The sequence below is a fragment of the Somniosus microcephalus genome, chromosome 6, assembly GCF_052327205.1.
Source record: "Somniosus microcephalus isolate GS21.2 chromosome 6, FLI_Smic_1.0, whole genome shotgun sequence".
NCBI lineage: Eukaryota > Metazoa > Chordata > Chondrichthyes > Squaliformes > Somniosidae > Somniosus > Somniosus microcephalus.
In genome coordinates, this window is record NC_140992.1 from 279,691,305 (window position 1) to 279,711,906 (window position 20,602).

Genomic DNA, 20,602 nt, shown 5'->3' on the forward strand with positions numbered 1-20,602 from the left:
ACACACCCACACACACTCACACTCACACACACACACACTCACAGACTCACACTCACACTCACACACCTATGCACTCACACACACACTCACACACACACTCTCACACACACACTCAAACTCACAAGCACAAACACACACTCACACACTCGCACAAATGCGCTCACACACACACACTCGCACAAACACACTCACACACACGCTCACACACACGCTCACACACACACACACTTGCACACACGCTCACACACACACACACTCACACTCACACACACACACGCACATACATGTTGAATCCGTGATTCTTAAAGGATGATGTTTTCCAATAACTAGACGGAGGCTGTAAATTAACAATCAACAGGTGTTTACTGGAGGAGGGTAGTCTAAAGACTAACAGTACAGAGGCATGCTCAAGGCTTATATACAGGTGTGGTCACTGCCGGTACTACAGTATACAGGAGCTGTAAAAGTAGTTCTCTCTTAAAGGTACATACACTACAATTCCTCCCCTTTTAGATTAGCAGTACCCATAACATTCAAATAACAGTTAACACTTTAACATGCACATTTAACTGAAATAGTCCATTTATAGATTCAGTCTTTGGGGCGGCTTCCTGATCCTTTCTGGATAGCGCCTTTCCTGAGGTTCTTGTTCTTGGTGCGGAGGCGATTCTGGCCCCCTTTCATCGGTTAGTTCATCAGCTTCCGCTGCTACTGTTTCTGAGGATGATGCTACCGGTATGTCAGGTTCATCCCCAGGTACGCGAGACATGGGGTTGACTCGTTCCTGTGGCGCTAGGATCTGGTCGACGTGGCGTCTCACAATGTTCTCCCCGACATCCACTGTGTACATTAATGGCCCCTGCCGTGTGCATATCGTTCCGGGTTGCCATTTCTCTGTTCGGTAGTCGCGGGCCAAGGCTGGTTGTCCTACATTGAAGCTCCTTGTCGGCTTCTCATTGATGTGCTGGAATTGCTTATCCTCAACATTTCTTCGCACATTTGGTCTGAGCAAATCCAGACGAGATCTCAACCTTCGGTTAAAGAATATCATGGCCGGGGTCTGGTTGGTAACTGCATGTGTCGCATTTCTGTAGGCTAACAGGAAATTGTCCACCTTATGCTGTAGTGGAATTTCATCATCGCACATGGCCCTTATCGCCTTTTTAAAGGTTTGTACGAACCTCTCAGCCAATCCATTTGTGGCTGGATGATACGGGGCGGATGTGTAATGCCTTACCCCATTCCTTCTCATAAATTTCCGAAACTCTTCGGACACAAAGTGTGGTCCGTTATCAGAGCAAATCTGCTCTGGCAAACCGTTCCTGGCAAATATGGTCCGTAGGACTGCAATCATTTTCTCTGTAGTGGTTGAGGACATTTTAATCACCTCAGGCCACTTTGAATGAGCATCCACTGCTATTAAGAACATTGGCCTAGAAATTGGGTATAGCCCCGCTTGAGGCGTTAGAACTGGTGCTGCGCAAAGTTTATAGCCAGACGAAACTTATCGCTGCCTGGCGAGATATTGGGTTGCATCGCCCCCAAAGGGGATTGAGGCGCTAACTCAGACCTTGCACGGGGCTCCTAAGGCGCAAAAGTTCAGGCGCTACTCAATATCGTCGCGGACGGGCGCAGCGCAGGTGATCTCAATTACCGGAAACCACGAGACTTCCAGGCGCCGGCCGGCTCTTAAAGGGGTGGGTCAGTCAGCCTGAGCTGCTACACTCAACGCCCTGTAGGCCTCAGAATCGGCGCTCGCCCTTCTCTGGTGCAAGAAACTTGGTGAGGATGGAGAAGGTGAGACAGAGAGCAGAGCGCTTCAGCACTGAGGCCCTGGACCACTTGGTGTCTGCAGTTGAGCGCCGTCGAGATGTTCTGTATCCTGACAATGGCAAGAGGCCGAATCAAAAGGCTTACCGGCGATCTTGGGGGGAGGTTTCTCAGAGGGTCAACTCCAACAGCATGGCGACCAGGACCCCTGTTCAGTGCAGGAAGAAATTCAACGACCTCACTCGGGTCGTTAGGGTGAGTGTTGGTTATGCAAACTTCTAATTCCCTCCATCTGCACCTAACTTCAAGGACCCTGTTGCCATGATGCCCCAATGGCCATCTGTCAGCAAGCACCCATGGCCCTTTCTGGGCACACACATGGACATTTCTCTCAAGGCCACATGTAAGGGCCCTTGCACCATGGGGGGCATGAGATGATCTCTCAAGGCCACATGTAAGGGCCCTTGCACCATGGGGGGCATGAGATGATCTCTCAAGGCATCATGTAAGGGCCCTTGCACCATGGGGGGCATGAGATGATCTCTCAAGGCATCATGTTACAGAACTTCCCCTTCTTTCCGCTGCAGTCCAAGCTGGCGACGATGCGGAAGGAACAGCGTCGAACCGGTGGCGGACCTCCACAAGTGGTCACTCTCATGGATCTCGAGGAGAGAGTGCACCAGATTCTTGGAGGACGTCTGTCTGGTCCTGTTACCACTGCAGCTGCCGACCCCATTCTCGACAGTGAGGGTAAGGCTCTCACCTTTTGCAACTGTCTCCTTCCACTTGGTCCCCCCGCCAGCATGCTTCCTCAGTGTGCCGCAATCTGCCATGCCTTTCCGCCAACCTGTCCTTTTGCTAAAGCCACTCTTCCACCTCCCTGCTTTCAGATGATGCATCACCAACTGGGGCTCCACGCCCTGAAGCTGCCAGTGCCAGTGCCTCCGGAGGTGAGGATCAGGAGGAAGCCGGACCATCCGCTCCAATCTCAGAGGAGCATACACATGTACAGACTGGGGATAGTAGTTCCCTGGAGGGGAGGGGGGGGCTCTGATGATCAGGCAGTTGCCGGAACAAGCGGCATGCAGCAACGCAAGGGGGGTAGGCAAGTTCGGCCACTTTCTCCCCGGAGGGCAAGGCAGGTAGTGATGACTGCTGCACAGAGTGCAGAGGAGGTGCGTCGCCTGGCTGAAATGAGCACCCAGGCCCGGCTCAGGCACACTGAGCTGATGGCTGCAGTGGGGAGGATGCCTCAGTCAATAGATTCACTGGCAAAAAGTGTGTTGGACTTCGGGGCAACAATGGAGAGGACTCTCCAGGGCTTTGGGGCAACAATGGACAGGACTCTCCAGGGCTTCGGGGCAACAATGGACAGGACTCTCCAGGGCTTCAGGGCAACAATGGAGAGGTCTGTCGAGGGCTTTGGGCCAACAATGGAGAGGACTGTCTAGGGCTTCGAGGCCGCTATGGAAAGGACTGTTCAGGGCTTCGGACAATCCCTGGAAAGGTCTGTCCAGGGCTTGTCCGAGGCAGTGGAGCGGTCAGCACCGGCCTTGTCCGAAGCAATGGAAAGAACTGTCCAGGGCTTCTCCGAAGCACTGGCACCTGGCTCACAGGTCCTCACTGCTGCCACGCAGTCACTTGCCGGCCTCGTCCACACCCAGATTGAGGCAACGCAAACTCTCACTGCAGCCACCCTATCTGCATCAGCTAGGATCACCCCGGGCCCTTCCAGTCCCATACAAGGCCAGGAATCAGTGGAGCATGCGATTGTGGCGGATGAGCCAAGCCGGTCCCCTCAGAGAGCCAGTGTGTCGTCCGACAATGGTGCAGGTGTCCTCTCTCGGCAGGTGACCATTGCACATGCCAGCGCTGGCACGTCTGCAGTGCAGCTGCCACCACCTGCAGGGCACACTGCTTCCAGCCATGCTCAGATCAAGCATCCTGCGTCCGCACCCTCCAAGCCCAGAGGTCGGCCAGGCCGTCCCTCAGGGGCTTCTACGCTTCCACACAGTCAGCAGGCGTCCGCCAGCCTTCACCCCGCCACTGGGGATCAATTACGTAGGAGCAGCAGGGAGGGAAGGGGCCGAGCGCGAATGAGAAGTCGTTCTCCATCAAGGGGCCAGCAGTAGAGGGAGGTCCTGAGACGTTTCTTTGGCCAAACTCAAGGAGACCCTCACCTGTTGGAACTGTTGGAAATAGTTTGTTCAGTTTGGCGGCTTTGCCGAAGAGTTTACTGTTATTTTGTTTGTTATGGTTTCTGTTGACATGATGTTGTTTTGCTGTAATGAAAGACTTTTGTGACAATAAAGAGAAGTTTAAATGTGCTATGGTGTACGTGAATAATTACAGTGATGCTGGCCTTCAGATGCTTTCAAACATCCAAAGTGCGCAGCAGTTAAGACACTCATCATTCCGCCAGAGGGGCCTCAAGACGATTCCTCATGAGCCAGTGACGGATGGCCCTTCCACTTTCAGGAGCCCTTCCATCTTCCTCCTCCTGCTCCACCTCCTCCTCGTCCACATGCTCCTCCTCCTCCTCCTCCTCCGCCTGCTTCTCCAGGGTCAGAGGGAAGGTGATGAATTGATGCCTTCGCCTATAAAGGGCAGCTGTAACTTGCCGGATGCAGCAGTGGACTGCAACCTGAGAGATATTCGCGATGTCCCCAATGGCTCACTGAAAGGATCCGTTGCCATAAAAATTGAGGCCAACAGTCAGTTTAGCGGCCACCGACAGAGAGGTCATGCACCGTTGACGCGGCTGCAGATCCTCAGTAAGCAGGTGGCACAGCTCAGTAACAACGTCCATCCCGATTCGGAGCCTTCGCACACACTGCTCCTCCGACATGTCAAGGTATGACCCCTAAAGACCCTCGCAGCATACCCTCGGATTGGGCAAACTCCATTGCCCCTCCTCCTTCTGGCCAATCCCGGCCCTCTCTCCAGCCGTCTTTCTGCCCCTTCATAGTGTTCGGCCAGGAGCCCGTCGCCCTCCAAAGCATCTCCCATTCCGATGCCAGTTGTTCAAAAGGCTGTTAGGTGTAGTGCTCCAACTGCTCCGGACAGGTTTGAGGGTCCCAAGTACTCTAATGCTAAAATCCAAAAACTCTGCTCCACAGTAGCTCCCCAACTCTCTCCACCAACGATCGCAATGAACAGGCCAAGTGGCTGAAGCTTCTATACTAGAGCTGTCCCCTTTAAATAGCGCCCCCCGACTCCGAGAAGGGCCTGCTAACGCTCCTTCGAACTGTCACTAATAGCGTGAGGCGTTAAGGCTCCGGGCGCCACCCAATATCCGCTCAGGTGCCCCTAAAAGGCGTTGCACCATGAAATGACGTCATTATGTGCTTGCACTCATGGGCGCGCGCAACACTTAGCGCAGGCATTGAATGTATAGTCAATATGGGAGTTGTCGCTATCTTCATTGCGCCCGCCCCAACATTAGGTAGCGCGCCAATTCTCGGTCTCTTTAGGCGCTAACCGCTGGCGCAAACAACCGAATTTCTAGGCCATTGAGTCCATGAATGGACCAGCAAAATCAATATGCACCCGTTGCCATGGAGAGGAGGGCCACTCCCATGGGTATAGAGGGGCATGTGGTGGTGCATTTTGGACCTTCTGGCATCCTGAGCAGCTCTTTGTTAGTTCCTCGATTTGTTGATTGATCCCCGGCCACCACACATAAGCCCTAGCAAGGCTTTTCATTTTCACCCCTCCCAGATGGCCTTCGTGAAGCTCATTGAGCACTCTCTCCCTTAACTTGGGTGGAATTAACACTCGGAATCCACACATCACTGTCCCCTGGCATACTGACAGCTGTTCTCTTCTGGATGAGAATGCTGGCAACAGTGAGTCGCCATGTGCTGGCCATCCCTTCACCGTCAAATCATATACCCGAGACAGTGTCGGATCATTGCGGGTCTCCTTCTCTATATTCGCGTTAGTTACTGGCAATCGTTCAATTATCGACGAATAAAATATTTCGATAGGGTCCACTGCTGGTGCTTCCTCCACAGTAGGCAGTGGCAGGCGTGATAGCCCATCAGCGTTTCCATGCTGTTTCGTGCCCTTATACTCTATTTCATATTGGTTCGCCCCTAGAAAAAGGGACCATTTTTGTAGCCGTTGTGCAGTCATCACCGGAACGCCCTTCTTTGGATTAAGTGGTTGGTGTTCAGTCAGCAAGGTGAACTTCTGCCCATGCAGATAGTGGCTGAATTTTTTTACTCCCCATACTAGGCTGAGGGCCTCCCTGTCGATCTGGGCGTAGTTGCGCTCGGCTGAGGTTAGTGACCGAGACGCAAAGGCTACTGGCCTCTCCAACCCGTCTGGGAATTTGTGCGACAGCACCGCTCCAATACCATAGGGTGATGCATCACATGCCAACCGAATTGGTAGTGCTGGGTTGAAATGGGCCAACACCTCTTTTGATGTGATCAATTCTTTGCACTTCTGGAAAGCTCATTTACATTCGTCATTCCACTTCCATGTTACCCCCGTTTGCAGTAGGGTGTTCAGTGGGTGTAATACTGTAGACAAATTTGGTAAGAACTTATGGTAGTAGTTCACCAGCCCGAGGAACGACCTCAGTTGTGACACATTTTCCGGTGCTGGAGCCTTGACTACTGCCTCAATCTTTTCAGGGGACTTATGTAACCCCTCTTCATCAATAACGTGGCCACAATACGAGATCTGCTTCTGGAAAAACTCGCACTTGTGGCAATTAGCTCGTAGCCCATATTCCTTTAATCTAGTGAGCACCTTCTCCAGGTTGGCGAGGTGATCACTGTCATTTTCGCTCGTGACCAGGATGTCGTCCAAATAACACTGGGTCCCTGGGATCCCTTGCAGGACTTGATCCATTGCCCTTTGCCAAATAGCCGGAGCCGATGCTACCCCGAACACCAGCCGGTTGTATTGGTAGAGACCTTTATGAGTGTTGATCGTGAGGTATTGTTTCGAGGCTTCTTCTACCTCCATTTGCAGGTACGCCTGGGCCAGATCAATTTTGGTGAAGCGTTTACCTCCAGATAGTGAGGCGAAAATATCCTCAATCCGTGGAAGTGAATATTGTACAGTGTGAAGGACTGGGTTCACTGTCACCTTAAAATCCCCACAGATGCGGACCTTCTTTGGTTCCCCAGGCGTATTACTCAACGACCTCTTCATTACAGGAACGATGGGTGTAGCCCACTCGCTCCAGTCTACTTTGGACAGTACTCCTGAACGTTCCAACCCTTCCAGCTCTGCTTCGACGGCTGGTCGGATCGCATAAGGCACCGGTCTGGCCTTAAAAAACTTTGGGCTTGCATTTTCCTCTATTTTAATCGTCGCTGTTATGCCTTTTAGTGTTCCGAGTCCCTCCTGGAACACTTCTTGTGCGTCAGTTAGCATTTTTGACAGTCGTCCAGGTGTGACGTCGTCATCCTTTTTGGCCTCAACCTTCAGTGCCTGTATGGAATGCCAATCTAATTGTATCTTCCGGATCCATTCACGTCCTAGTAGTGGTGGGCCTCCATCTGGCAATACATATAGGTCCATTTTGAGTATTTCCTGGCCTTTGTATATCACGTTCACCCTTATTTTTCCTTTGGGGTAGACTTTTTGCCCCGTGTACGTCTTCAAGACAATCTCTGTAGCTTTCAAGGGTATATGTGAAAATAGCCACTTGTAGTCCCTTTGGTTTATGACTGTTAGGGCTGATCCTGTGTCCAATTCCATTTTCACTTGGACTCCGTCTATCTTGAACGTGACCCAGATAGTCTGGTGATCCTCCATTTTGATTACCTTATGTAGTTTCAGACAACCCAGCTCCTTGCTTCCGGAGTCTGTATCACTTTTCTGTTCATCTGAACTACTGTCCATCACCTTATGTATCTTTTTGTACTTCTCCTGTGGAGATTTCTTGCTGCTGGTTTTCTTCCCTGACCTGCAGACTCTTGCTATGTGTCCTGCTTTTCCACACTGTCTGCACACTTGGTCCTTGAACCAACAATCCTTCTGGTCGTGTGTTGTTCTGCCGCAGCGATAACACTTCCCTGCTCCATATGACATTTCATTGGTGCCATATTCTTGCGGTCTCCGTTGTATCTCTGCAGTGCCCCGTGCGGCTGCTTCGTGTGATACTGCCATGCTGAAAGCCTTGTCCAGCGTAAGATCCTTTTCTGATAGAAGCCGTTTCTGGGTTCCTTCACTTTGAAGCCCACACACAAACTTGTCCCTTAACGTATCTGCTAGTCCCAATCCAAACTGGCAGTGTTTCGATAGCTTGTGCAGCTCTGTTAAGTACTCAGCATTACTTTCGTCTTTATGCTGGTTCCTTTTGTGGAACTTACATCTTTCTGCTATCAGCAGCGGTGTGGGGTTTAAGTGGTCCTGTAGGATTTCCACTATGCTTTTGAAATTCTTATCCACTGGCTTCTCTGGGGTTATTAGGCTTCGCAGTATGCCATAAGTTTTTGCACCCATGGAATTCAACAAAACCAGTGCTTTCCTAGCATCTGGCACTTCATTCGCCTTGCAGTACACCTCAGTGCGTTCCACATATGTCGCCCAATCTTCGACATCATTGTTGAACGCAGTGATACTGCCACTCTTCGGCATCCCTGGGTGTGATTAAACTGTCTAAAATGGCGTCTCCCACGCTCTCCCTTCTTCTCCGCTGGCACAAAATGGCGTCTCCCGCGCTTTCCTTTCTTCCCGCGCTCGCCCTTCTTCTCCGCTGCGGCTTCTAAAATGGCGTCTCCCGCGCTCTCCCTTCTTCTCCGCGGCTCAATGGCGTCTCCCGCGCTTCCTTTCTTTCCCCCGCGGACGCTGTTCAGCCCTTGAGCCCTGGCTGTGCTCTGCGCGTTCTCCTGTGCGCCTCTCTCGTTGCCGCCGCTCGGCCCTGAACCCGGCTGCTGCTTTACCCTCTCTCTCTTTTTGTTTTCCGTCGACGCCGCTCAGTTTTCAACCCCCGGCTGCGCCCTGTGCGCTTCACCCTCTCTCTTACCCCGTCGACGCTGCTCGGCCTTTTCTGTGCCGTCGGTCAGCTCCAGCCGCCGCTGTCCGGGAAGGGTCTGCGCTGTACCTGTTGCCAGTCTGTTGCTGGATCGTCGTGGCTGGAGAACCAAGCCCAGCTCTCAACAGCCTCCCCTGCGATGTTCACTCTCTGCCGGATGACTGGGCGGTTGCTCGTGGTCGACGCCCGTGCTTCTGGCCTCGACTTTCTTCCACCGTCCTCCCGGAGCGAATCCTTGGAAGGAAATGCAGAGTTGCAGGTAGATTCGAATCGACCTCGTCGCCACTGTTGAATCCGTGATTCTTAAAGTATGATGTTTTCCAATAACTAGACGGAGGCTGTAAATTAACAATCAACAGGTGTTTACTGGAGGAGGGTAGTCTAAAGACTAACAGTACAGAGGCATGCTCAAGGCTTATAGACAGGTGTGGTCACTGCCGGTACTACAGTATACAGGAGCTGTAAAAGTAGTTCTCTCTTAAAGGTACATACACTACAATACACACACTCACACTCATACACACACTCACACACTCACACTCATACACACACACACACACACACTCACACTCACACACAGACACACAAACTCACACACACACACACACACTCACACTCACATACACTCACACTCACACATACTCACACTCACACATACTCACAATCACACTAACACTCACACACTCACACACACTCACTCACACACCCACATGCATATACAAACACTCACACTCATGCACACACTCACACACACACTCAAACACTCACACACCAACACGCACATACAAACACTCACACTCATGCACACACTCACACACTCACACACGCACACATCCACACTCACACACTCTCACACACACATACGGACATACACACACACACACTTGCACACACACACTCACACACACACACACATGCGCAATCTCACACACACTCATGCACACACACACAAACTCACACACACACACAATCACACAGACAGACACACTCACACACACACTCACACACACATACTGCCACTCACTCATACTCACTCACACACACTCACACACACACTCACACACACACTCACACACACACTCATACTTACACGCACATGCACAATCTCACACTCACACACACGCACACACTCACACACTCACACACGCACACACGCACACACACACACACACACACACACACACTCACACACACATACTCCCACTCACTCATACTCACTTACACACACTCACACTCACACACTTACATACACACACTCACACTCACTCATACTCACTCTCACAGCCCAAGTCACAGCCTCCTTGACATTGTATCCTCTCCTGGGAGACCCAGCCTAAAGATGGCAACACCACTGACCGATTGACCACACGGCACTGATGCCCGTCACTTACCAGGACTGCTGGCCTCTGAACCCTGTAAATAAAGCCCTGGCACCAGAGCTCGGTAACAGGCCTGAGCATCAGCTGAACAGATACAGATAGGTACGGTGAATTTTTCCAGGCTGTCATGACCTTTAAGGGACACGAGTCCTGTGGGGAAGGTGAGAGCCTGTCTCTGCAGGGAGTTAGGAATAGTCGGCACATGTTTTGTGTGTTGCAGTAACCTCTAGGCCTGGTTATTACCTCACTGCACTGCCTGAAAGGGCGGTGGAAGCAGATTCAATAGTAACTTTCAAAAGGGAATTGGATAAATACTTGAAGGGGAAAAATTTTCCAGGGCTGTGGGGAACGAGCAGGGGGGAGTGGGACTAATTGGAGAGCTCGACCAAAGAGCCGGCACAGGCACGATGGGCCGAATGGCCTCCTCCTGTGCTGTGTGATTCTATGATTTAGTGATTGCTGTTTGTGGGAGCTTGCTGTGCGCAAATTGGCTGCCGCATTTCCTACATTACAACAGTGACCACACTTCAAAAAGTACTTCATTGGCTGTAAAGCGCTTTGGGATGTCCTGAGGTCGTGAAAGGCGCTATAGAAATGCAAAAGTCTTTCTTTAGGCCGAAATAAATGTTAAAAATGTTAAACCTAAAAAAACTTGTTTTTAAATGTGAAAAAGAAGAAGTGTCTTTTTTTGGTGCTATTGTTTGCGGAGGTGTCTGGTGATCAGACGACAGGCTGAATGTGTGACGCACCCCTGGTAATGTTCTCGCTGCTGAATCATGTCAGTGTGCTCACTCACTGCCTGCCGAGAAGACCAAAATACATTTTGGATCCCAGTGTGTCTGAGGCAAGGAGTTCGATTGTGCAGACTCCCAATCCTCACTCCCCTGGTCACTCAGGGACTTGGGCCAAGCTGGGGAGACAGTGGGTAGCATTCTCCCCATTGAGACAGAAAGCACGCTCCAGAGACTTGAGCACATAAACCAGACTGACACTCCAGCGTAGTACTGAGGGATCGCTGCACTGTCGGAGGGGCAGTACTGAGGGAGCGCCGCACTGTCGGAGGGGCAGTACTGAGGGAGCGCCGCATTGTCGGAGGGGCAGTACTGAGAGAGTGCTGCACTGTCGGAGGGGCAGTACTGAGGGAGAGCCGCACTGTCGGAGGGGCAGTACTGAGGGAGCGCCGCACTGTCGGAGGGACAGTACTGAGGGATCGCTGCACTGTCGGAGGGGCAGTACTGAGAGAGTGCTGCATTGTCGGAGGGGCAGTACTGAGGGAGTGCTGCACTGTCGGAGGGGCAGTACTGAGGGAGTGCCGCACTGTCGGAGGGGCAGTACTGAGGGAGTGCCGCACTGTCGGAGGGGCAGTACTGAGAGAGTGCTGCACTGTCGGAGGGGCAGTACTGAGGGAGTGCTGCACTGTCGGAGGGGCAGTACTGAGGGAGTGCTGCACTGTCGGAGGGGCAGTACTGAGGGAGTGCCGCACTGTCGGAGGGGCAGTACTGAGAGAGTGCTGCACTGTCGGAGGGGCAGTACTGAGGGAGTGCTGCACTGTCGGAGGGGCAGTACTGAGGGAGCGCTGCACTGTTGGAGGGGCAGTACTGAGGGAGTGCCGCACTGTCGGAGGGGCAGTACTGAGAGAGTGCTGCACTGTCGGAGGGGCAGTACTGAGGGAGTGCTGCACTGTCGGAGGGGCAGTACTGAGGGAGTGCTGCACTGTCGGAGGGGCAGTACTGAGGGAGCGCCGCACTGTCGGAGGGGCAGTACTGAGGGAGCGCCGCACTGTCGGAGGGGCAGTACTGAGGGAGTGCCGCACTGTCGGAGGGGCAGTACTGAGGGAGTGCTGCACTGTCGGAGGGGCAGTACTGAGGGAGCGCTTCACTGTCGGAGGGGCAGCACTGAGGGAGTGCCGCACTGTCGGAGGGGCAGTACTGGGGGAGCGCTGCACTGTCGGAGGGGCAGTACTGAGGGAGCGCCGCACTGTCGGAGGGGCAGTACTGAGGGAGCGCTGCACTGTCAGAGGGGCAGTACTGAGAGAGTGCTGCACTGTCAGAGGGGCAGTACTGAGGGAGCGCTGCACTGTCGGAGGGGCAGTACGGAGGGATCGCTGCAGTGTCGGAGGGGCAGTACTGAGGGATCGCTGCACTGTCGGAGGGGCAGTACTGAGGGATCGCTGCACTGTCAGAGGGGCAGTACTGAGGGAGCGCTGCACTGTCGGAGGGGCAGTACTGAGGGAGCGCGGCAATGTCGGAGGGGCAGTACTGAGAGAGTGCTGCACTGTCGGAGGGGCAGTGCTGAGGGAGCGCTGCACTGTCGGAGGAGCAGTACTGAGGGATCGCCGCACTGTCGGAGGGGCAGTACTGAGGGAGTGCTGCACTGTCAGAGGGGCAGTACTGAGGGAGCGCTGCACTGTCGGAGGGGCAGTACTGAGGGAGTGCTGCACTGTCGGAGGGGCAGTACTGAGGGACCGCCGCACTGTCGGAGGGGCAGTACTGAGGGAGCGCTGCACTGTCGGAGGGGCAGTATTGAGGGAGCACCGCACTGTCGGAGGGGCAGTACTGAGGGAGTGCTGCACTGTCGGAGGGGCAGTACTGAGGGAGCGCTGCACTGATGGGGGGGCTGTCTTATGGGTGAGATAGTAAACCGAGGCCTCGTCTGCTCTCTCAGGTGGATGTAAACGATCCCATGGCACTATTATGAAGAAGTCCTGACTAATATTTATCCCTCAATCAACATCACTAAAACAGATTATCTGGTCATTATCACATTGCTGTGGGACCTTGCTGTACAAAAAATGACTGCCGCATTTCCTGCATTACAACAGTGACACAGACCCTGTACACTGACCCTGTACACAGACCCTGTACACCGACCCTGTAAACAGACCCTGTACAACGACCCTGTACACAGACCCTGTACACTGACCCTGTACACGGACCCCGTACACGGACCCCGCACACGGACCCCGCACACGGACCCCGCACACGGACCCCGCACGCTAACCCTGTACACAGCCCCAGTACATGGAACCTGTACATGGATCCTGTACATGGACCCTGTACACAGACCCTGTACACTTACCCTGCACACTGACTCTGTACACAGACACTTTACACAGATCCTGTATACAGACACTTTACACAGACCCTGTACACTGACCCTGTACACGGACCATGTACATGGACCCAGTACACGGGCCTTGTACACGGACCCTGTACACGGACCCAGTACACGGACCCTGTACACGGACGCTGTACACGGACCCTGTACACGGACCCTGTACACTGACCCTGTATAATGACCCTGTACACTGACCCTGTACATGGACCCTGTACACAGACCCTGTACACTGACCCTGTACACAGACCCTGTACACTGACCCTGTGCACTGAACCTGTACACTGACCCTGTACACTGACCCTGTACATGGACCCTGTACACAGACCCTGTACACAGACCCAGTACACAGACACTTTACACAGACCCTGTACACAGACACTTTACACAGACCCTGTACACAGACCCAGTACACGGACCCTCTACACGGACCCTGCACACGGACCTAGTACACGGACCCTGCACTCAGACCCAGTACACTGACCTGTACACAGACCCTGTACACTGACCCTGTACACGGACCCTGTACACTGACCCTGTACACAGACTCTGTACACAGACCCAGTACATGGACCCTGTACACAGATCCTGTACATAGACCCTGTACACAGGCACTTTACTCAGACCCTGTACACAGACACTTTACACAGGCCCTGTACACTGACCCTGTACACAGATCCTGTACACAGACCATGTACATAGACCCTGTACACAGACCCTGTACACGGATCCTGTACACAGACCCTGTACACAGATCCTGTACATGGACCCTGTACACGGACCCTGTACACAGACCCTGTACACGGACCCTGCACACTGGCCCAGTACACGGACCTTGCACACGGACCTTGTACACGGACCCTGTACACGGACACTGCACACTGACCCAGTACATGGACCCTGCACCTGGACCCTGTACAAGGACCCTATACACTGACCCTGTACACGGAACCTGTACACGGATACTGCGCACTGACCCTGTACACTGACCCTGTGCACTGAACCTGTACACTGACCCTGTACACTGACCCTGTACATGGACCCTGTACACAGACCCTGTACACAGACCCAGTACACAGACACTTTACACAGACCCTGTACACAGACACTTTACACAGACCCTGTACACTGACCCAGTACACAGACACTTTACACAGACCCTGTACACAGACACTTTACACAGACCCTGTACACTGACCCTGTACACGGACCCTGTACACAGACCCTGTACACAGACCCAGTACACAGACACTTTACACAGACCCTGTACACAGACCCTGTACAGGGACCCTGTACACTGACCCTGCACACGGACCCTGTACACTGACCCTGCACACGGACCCTGTACACTGACCCTGCACACGGACCCTGTACACGGACCCTGTACACAGATCCTGTACACGGACCCTGTACACAGATCCTGTACACGGACCCTGTACACAGACCCTGTACACTGACCCTGCACACAGACCATGTACACTGACGCTGCACATAGACCATGTACACTGACCCTGTACACGGACCCTGTACACGGGCCCTGTACACGGACCCTGTACACAGATCCTGTACACGGACCCTGTACACACACCCTGTACACAGACCCTGTACACGGACCCTGCACACAGACCCAGTACACAGACCCTGTACACAGACCCAGTAAACTGACCCTGTACATGGACCCAACACGGACCCTGTACACGGACCCAGTACACGGGCCCTGTACACGGACCCTGTACACGGACCATGTACACGCACCCTGTACACTGACCCTGTACACAGACTCTGGACACAGACCCTGTACACGGACCCTGTACACAGACCCAGTACACCGACCCTCTACACGGATCATTTACACGAACCCAGTACACGGGCCCTGTACACAGACCCTGTACACGGACCCTGTACACAGACCCTGTACACAGACCCTGTACACAGACCATGTACACAGACCCAGTACACGGACCCTCTACACGGACCCTGCAGACGGACCTAGTACACGGACCCTGCACTCAGACCCTGTCCACTGACCCTGTACACAGACCCTGTACACGGACCCTGTACACTGACCCTGCACACAGACCCTGTACACAGACCCAGTACATGGACCCTGTACACAGATCCTGTACATAGGGCCTGTATACAGACACTTTACACAGACCCTGTACACAGACACTTCACACAGACCCTGTACACTGACCCTGTACACAGATCCTGTACACAGACCATGTACACAGACCCTGTACACGGACCCTGCACACTGACCCAGTACACGGACCTTGCACACGGACCTTGTACACGGACACTGTACACGGACCCTGTACACTGACCCAGTACATGAACTCTGTGCACTGACCCTGTGCACTGACCCTGTGCACTGAACCTGTACACTGACCCTGTACACTGACCCTGTACACAGACCCTGTACACAGACCCAGTACACAGACACTTTACACAGACCCTGTACACAGACCATGTACACGGGCCCTGTACACGGACCCTGTACACGGATCCTGTACATGGACCCTGTACACAGACCCTGTACACAGACACTTTACACAGACCCTGTACACAGACCATGTACACAGACCCTGTACACGGACCCTGTACACGGACCCTGTACACTGACCCTGCACACAGACCATGTACACTGACCCTGCACATAGACCATGTACACTGACCCTGTACACGGACCCAGTACACAGACCCTCTACATGGACCGTGTGCATGGACCCAGTACACAGGCCCTGTACACGGACCCTGTACATGGACCCTGTACACTGACCCTGTACACTGACCCTGTAAACTGACCCTGTACATGGACCCTGTACACAGACCCTGTACACTGACCCTGTACACGGACCCTGTACACGGATCCTGTACACGGACCCTGTACACACACCCTGTACACAAACCCTGTACACAGACCCTGTACACACACCCTGTACACAGACCCTGTACATGGACCCTGCACACAGACCATGTACACTGACCCAGTACACGGACCCAGTACACCGACCCTTTACACGGACCGTGTACACGGACCCAGTACACGGGCCCTGTACACGGACCCTGTACACGGACCCTGTACACGGACCCTGTACACGGACCCTGTACACTGACCCTGCACACGGACCCTGTACACAGACCCTGCACAAGGACCCTGTACACAGACTCTGTGCACAGACCCTGTACATGGACCCTGCACACAGACCATGTACACTGACCCAGTACATGGACCCAGTACACCGACCCTTTACACGGACCCTGTACACGGACCCTGTACATGGACCCTGTACACAGACCCTGCACACGGACCCTGTACACAGACCCTGCACAAGGACCATGTATACAGACCCTGTACACAGACCCTGTACACAGACCCTATACACAGATGCAGTATGTGGACGCTGTACACAATCCTGTACACAGACCCTGTACACAGACACTTCACACAGACCCTGTACACTGACCATGTACACAGACCCTGTACACGGACCCTGCACACTGACCCAGTACACGGACCTTGCACACGGACCTTGTACACGGACACTGTACACGGACCCTGTACACTGACCCAGTACATGAACTCTGTGCACTGACCCTGTACACTGACCCTGTGCACTGAACCTGTACACTGACCCTGTGCACTGACCCTGTACACTGACCCTGTACACTGACCCTGTACACTGACCCTGTACACAGACCCTGTACACAGACCCAGTACACAGACCCTGTACACAGACCATGTACACAGGCCCTGTACACGGACCCTGTACACGGATCCTGTACATGGACCCTGTACACAGACCCTGTACAGGGACCCTGTACACTGACCCTGCACACGGACCCTGTACATGGACCCTGTACACGGATCCTGTACATGGACCCTGTACACACACCCTGTACACAGACCCAGTACACGGACCCAGTACACCGACCCTTTACACGGACTGTGTACACGGACCCAGTACACGGGCCCTGTACACGGACCCTGTACACGGACCCTGTACACGGACCCTGTACACTGACCCTGTACACAGACCCTTTACATGGACCCTGTACACAGACCCTGTACACTGACCCTGTACACTGACCCTGTCCAAGGACCCTGTACACGAACCCTGTACACAGGCCCTGTACACGGACCCTGTACATGGACCTTGTACACAGACCCTGCACACGGACCCTGTACACAGACCCTGCACAAGGACCCTGTACACAGACTCTGTGCACAGACCCTGTACATGGACCATGTATACAGACCCTGTACACAGACCTTGTACACAGACCCTATACACAGATGCAGTAGGTGGACGCTGTACACAATCCTGTACACTGACCCTGTACATAGACCCTGTACACGGACCCTGTACATAGACCCAGTATGCGGACCCTGTACACAGACCCTGTGCACAGACCCTGTACACGGACCCTGCACACGGATCCTGTACACTGACCCTGTACACTGACCCTGCACACAGATCCTGTACACGGACCCTGCACATGGACCCTGTACACGGACCCTGTACAAGGACCCTGTACACGGACCCTGTGCACTGACCCTGTACACGGACCCTGTACACCACCCTGTGCACTGACCCTGTACACGGACCCTGTACACGGACCCTGTGCACTGACCTTGTACACAGACCCTGTACACGGACTGATATACCTATCAATTCATCCAATGAAAAGCGACGAGTTAGGAAAGTAACTATAGGTTTTTATTGGCTAAATAACAGAGCCCACCCTCGTGGGTGATCGGATACAACAAGGAGGAATGCCAGCCAGTCGACTACCTTTATACCTGGGCAGGTAGGTGGAGTCATGGGCGGAGTCAGCAGTGGTCAGCCCAGGTATATCAGCGTGACAAGAGGCGACCTCGTATAGTGATACAACAGTGTGAACAGTGATAACCATAGAGTAACGATATAACAGTGATAACTATAGTGTAACGATAGTGAACGATAAAAGTGGTTTACCACATTCACCCCTTGTTTAGATTTGAGTCCGGCGGGGTGAAGTGTACTACCAGTTCTGGTATGTCAGTCTGTCCGGAGGCCTCGTAAGCCTTTCTGATCGTCGCAGCGGCGGTGTTGCATTATCCGGTGTTAATGCTGGTGTCTGCGTGGTCGGCGAAGGCTCGTGGGGTTCCGGCATGCCATCTACCTTGGCTGGAATTGGGGGGGTGGTGGGGGGGGGGTGAAGGTGGTGTCTCCGGAGTGCCCGAGGGTGCGAGGTCTCGTAAGGAAACTGTGTCCTCCCGCCCGTCTGGGTATGCCACATAGGCGTACTGGGGGTTGGCGTGCAGGAGGTCCACCCTCTCGACCAGGGGGTCCGTTTTATGGGCCCTCACGTGCTTTCGCAGCAAGACGGGCCCCGGAGAGGTCAGCCAGGTTGGTAGCGTGGTCCCCGTAGTCGACTTCCTGGGGAAAACAAACATTCGTTCATGGGGGGTGGCGTTAATGGCAGTGCAAAGTAGTGACCGGGTGGAATGCAGCGCTGCCGGGAGGACTTCCTGCCAGCGGGAGGTTGGGAGGCCCTTAGACTTTAAGGCTAAGAGGACGGCCTTCCATACCGTCGCGTTCTCTCTTTCCACCTGGCCGTTCCCTCGGGGGTTGTAGCTGGTGGTCCTGCTTGCAGCAATACCTCTCGCTAGTAGGAACTGACGGAGTTCCTCGCTCATGAAGGAGGAGCCCCGGTCGCTATGTATATAGTTTGGGAACCCGAACAAGGCGAAGAGGTCGTTCAGGCATTTAATGACCGTGGTACTGGTCATGTCTGGGCAGGGGAAGGCAAAGGGGAAACGGGAGTACTCATCGACAATGTTGAGGAAGTACACATTACGGTCAGAGGACGGGAGGGGCCCCTTAAAGTCGATGCTCAGGCGCTCGAAGGGGCGGGTGGCCTTGATCAGGCTTGCTCTGTCCGGCCTAAAGAAGTGCGGTTTGCACTCGGCACAGGTCTGGCAGTTCCTGGTCGTGGTCCTGACCTCCTCGATGGAGTAGGGCAGGTTGCGGGCCTTAATGAAGTGGTAAAGTCTGGTGACCCCGGGGTGGCAGAGGTCGTTGTGGAGGGTCTGAAGTCTATCACTTTGCGCGCTGGCGCATGTAATTCGTGACAGAGCATCGGGGGGTTCGTTCAGCTTACCTGGCCGGTACAAGATATCATAATCATAGGTGGAGAGCTCGATTCTCCACCTCAAGATCTTGTCATTCTTGATTTTGCCCCTCAGCTTGTTATTAAACATAAAAGCGACCGAACGTTGGTCGGTGAGGAGGGTAAATCGTTTGCCTGCCAGGTAGTGCCTCCAGCGTCGTACCGCCTCCACAATCGCCTGGGCCTCCTTCTCGACCGACGAGTGTCGGATCTCAGGGCCCTGTAGGGTCCTTGAGAAGAAGGCCACCGGTCTCCCCTCCTGGTTAAGGGTGGCGGCTAGGGCGAAGTCGGATGCATCGCTCTCGACTTGGAAGGGGATGGACTCATCCACTGCGTGCATTGTGGCCTTGGCAATGTCTCCCTTAATGAGGGAGAAGGCTGCGCACGCTTCCTCCGTAAAGGGGAAGGATGTGGACTTCATGAGGGGTCTGGCTTTGTCCGCATAATTGGGCATCCATTGGGCATAGTAGGCGAAGAGCCCCAGGGTTCTCTTCAGTGCCTTTGGACAGTGGGGGAGGGGTAGCTCCATGAGGGGGCGCATTCTTTCGGGGTCGGGGCCGATGACTCCGTTCTCTACTACACAGCCGAGGATGGCAAGGCGCGAGGTGTTAAACACACATTTATCCTTATTGTAGGTGAGGTTCAGCCGTTGGGCCGTACGGAGGAATCTCTCCAGATTAACATCGTGGTCCTGCCGGTCGCGGCCGCAGATGGTGACGTTATCTAGATAGGGGAACGTGGCGTGCAGCCCGTTCTGGTCAACCATCCGGTCCATTTCCCTTTGGAAGACCGAAACCCCGTTGGTGACGCCGAAGGGAACCCTAAGGAAGTGGTAGAGGCGGCCGTTCGCCTCGAAGGCTGTATACTGGCGGTCCTCAGGGCGGATAGGGAGTTGGTGATAGGCCGACTTAAGGTCGATGGTGGAGAATACCCGGTACTGCGCAATCTGATTGACCATATCAGATATGCGGGGAAGGGGGTATGCGTCCAGCTGGGTGTACCTGTTTATGGTCTGGCTGTAGTCGATGACCAGGCGGTTTTTATTGCCGGTCTTAACGACCACGACCTGGGCACGCCAGGGGCTGGTGCTCCCCTCGATGATGCCCTCCTTCAGGAGACGCTGCACCTCAGAGCTAATGAAAGCTCTGTCCCCGGCGCTGTACCGCCTGCTCTTGGTAGC